Below are 3,431 nucleotides of genomic sequence, written 5' to 3'. Positions count from 1 at the left end.
TCTTTCGTCTTCAGTTCGATTCCTAGGGAAACAATAAAGCTTTTGACGATTAGAGACTTAGATTTTGGTAATTTTCACTATAGTATGTAACAAAGTGAGGTTTATAAGCCATTCCCCTAACCCCTAATATCTTTGAAAGATTAAGTTGCTCCTTGTTTAGCATTAAGTTCAAAAATAATATTTCCACGAGGAGAATTAACAAGAAGAAAGTTCATGCCTTACTATTATCTCCCTACATACATTTAGACTTTGAACCTAGTCAGTAAATTAGCTGGCACACTAACCTGAGGCTTTACTTCCACAATGTGTTGACCGCTCTTGACGGAAAAGGGTTCATTTACCAGCACACTTTCCAGGTGATCTAGAAGCTCCTTAGCCTGACGCGATTAAAAATCTCGATCTGCAAGTTGGTAATTCTAGACAAGTATACTTTCTTTGGTTTCTATGAAAGAACCATCAGTAGTTTTTGTGTACAGTTGCATTATGGCTCAGCAATTTGTTTCCAATAAAAATCTCGCACGGCAGCAAAAGTTTCCCAATCCATAGTCTTATTTGGCCTAAAAATTAAGAATAAGAAAATATTTGATAGGTTGAAAAAATATTTAATCTTGGAGCATAAACTATATCCAAGCAAAGTTTTCATTTCATTAAGTAATTGAGCATGCTTATGATTCCAAAAGCCTTATTATATTATTTGTTTTCTAAAAGGCTTATTATATTATAACTTACGATTTGACTTTGAAACATAATGACTCCAATGAAGACCAAAGTAAGAATGCAAACCTTACAAAATAGCCATCTTCAGCAGCCAAGCACAAATTTCCACAGGATGAAAACCATTGCGTTAAGGTGTCTTTGTCCTTCCCGCTTACAATGAAAACAACATTCTTGGAATCTCCGCACAGTTTGTTTAAGATTGCAATAGCCTCAGCATTTGGACTAGTATCAACAGTGCTTTGCAATGTGCCATCATAGTCCAAAAGAATTGCACGGCTCTTCGTTCTCTTGTAGGCAGAGACAACGTGTTCAACTATCAGCGTCCTGAAACTAGGATCCAACATAATCACATAGAAGCCCAAACCAAAGCCGATACCCCCAACACCTCCTCCTAACATGATCCCTACATACCCTTTCGAGGTATAGCAAAAAACTACGTTCCCAATAAGAAACATCATGACTACTTACATACTTATAGTGCTTATCATGTCACATTTGCTTCTCCAGGTCGAGGATTGTCAAGGCTGAATCCATAGCTTCAGCTACAGCATCAATGTTCCATGGGTTAACCCTAATTGCACCACTAAGAGATGGAGAACACTCAATAAACTTCGAAATCACCAACATGCTCTTCTTTGGTGCTGATGGATTCAGGCCTAAGGTTTTATGTAGATTATCGATTCCTTTTTTGCATACAACATACTCATAAGGTATCAAAATCATCCCATCCCTTACTGCAGTTACCAAACAACACTCTGCAATTACATATTATGCAATTCGCTCATAGAACTAAAGCGGGTTATCAGTCAAAACAATTGGATCATATTCGGGTTGTCCAAATAATTGGTTAATTCTACTAACTGTGGCATAAGTTTCAAACTGAATCTCCTGAACATCTTTCCCTCCACTCCTCATAGGGTTTGCAATTTGAATTAACATAATCTTACCTTTCTTTTCAGGATGCGGAGTAAGCAATTGCTCAAAGGCCAGAAGTTTCAAGCTTATTCCTTTGAAAATATCCATGTCGTCGACCCCAAGCAAAATAATCCAACCCTTAAATTTATTTTGTAACTCTGGAACCTTAGCTTCTGTCTTTAGAAGACCAAGCACAGAGTGAACGTAGCCCATGTGTATCCCAACTGGAAGGATTTTGATGCTGACAGTACGGCCATAGTACTCAAGTCCTATGTAACCACGTTTAGATTGATATGATACCCCCAGCATTCTACTACAACATGAAATGAAATGTCTAGCATAATCAAATGTATGGAAGCCAATGAGGTCAGAGTTCAATAGTGCTCGAAGAACTTCATTACTTACAGGTAGAGTCCGATATATTTTTGATGACGGGAATGGACTATGAAGGAAAAAGCCAAGCTTTGCTCTGTTAAACCTCTTCCTTAAGAATATTGGTAATACCATCAAATGGTAGTCATGAACCAACACAAAATCAGCATTAGGAGTTATTACTTCCATTACTTTTTCTGCAAATATTTTGTTCACGGAAATGTAGGCTTGCCATAGGGAACAGTCAAACCTACCACTGAGATCCGGGGATAGTGGAAGCATGGAGTGAAATAAAGGCCACAAGTGTTGTTTGTAAAACCATGGTAGAATTCAGTGAAAAGCCTATGGGATGAAAGCTGGGACACATTTGAAAGTTTCGAGCAAAGTTTGAGCCACATCATCCTGTTCAACAAGCTCAATTTCTTCTTTCAGACAACCCATATACATTACTTCCGCATCTGCCCCAGGCCATCTTTGAGTTGTAAGAGAAGAGAGTCCTCATCCCAACTAAAATCCCAACCCATCTCAACATCTAATCTCTGATGTGTTCCTAGTGGGTGTTGATTCCCAACAATGATCATTCGCTCTTGGGAAATAGATGAGGGGACATCAGATCCAATGGTACTTCTATTTTCATCATCCAACTCAGACAATACTCCAGCTATAGTTGCAACTCGGGAGAATTTCTTTCCCCCACGGCTGAAGGTCATTGAATCACCGGAGTTAAGATCCAATAAGTTGGAATATGACTTTGAAACCATTAGTTACAACTTTTGATATTTATCGACCAACACAATGAGCAATTAATTGGAGCAAGAGAAGGTTTCCTTCATTTTATATAATCGACGAAAGCCAGCATTACAAGCATAACCAGGTGACAAAAATGAGAAATGTCACCCACATAACATAAACAAGGAATTTCAGGAAAAAGATTGTAACATCTGACTATAATTTTCTTTCCGAAAAATGATTAGACATTTCACCTGAACCATTAAAAAAATTCTAATTCTACATGCTTTAATTTAGAATTTCCTCAAAGAAAGCATAAACTCATTAAATTAAGAAATCGTAGAAACTAATTTGAACTACCCATAAAAAAATCAAATAGTTACATATTACCAGTAATATCCAATCAACAAGTAACCAAATAAACCCACAACAACCAGTCTCTCTAAGCAGAATCATTGATTTAGAAGGCAAGAATAGAAAAAATACACAATCAACTCGTTCAACTAAGATCAAAGTTCCAAAATCTTAAGATTTGGAAATTGTTAGGATAGGTAGACATAGACCAAAGCTGAAAACACTTAAGTGATTATAGTGGGAAAGTACTATAGCAAGCGGTTGCGAAAAGAGTGCAAGAAATGTGGTGGGGGGGGGGGGGGGAAAAAAAAAAAAATTTAAAAAAAACCCAAAAAAAATTTTTT

The 3,431-nt window shown here is 37.1% G+C and overlaps 1 pseudogene; it reads right to left on the bottom strand.

Annotated features, from left to right (window-relative positions):
• Positions 1 to 625: 625 nt before the first annotated feature.
• LOC111412046 lies at positions 626 to 2,789 on the bottom strand (annotated as a pseudogene).
• Positions 2,790 to 3,431: the final 642 nt, after the last annotated feature.

This window comes from Olea europaea, chromosome 16 (assembly GCF_002742605.1).
Source record: "Olea europaea var. sylvestris chromosome 16, O_europaea_v1, whole genome shotgun sequence".
Classification (NCBI taxonomy): domain Eukaryota; kingdom Viridiplantae; phylum Streptophyta; class Magnoliopsida; order Lamiales; family Oleaceae; genus Olea; species Olea europaea.
Note: the sequence above shows the minus strand (reverse complement) of the source record. Positions and strands in the feature narration are given on the sequence as shown.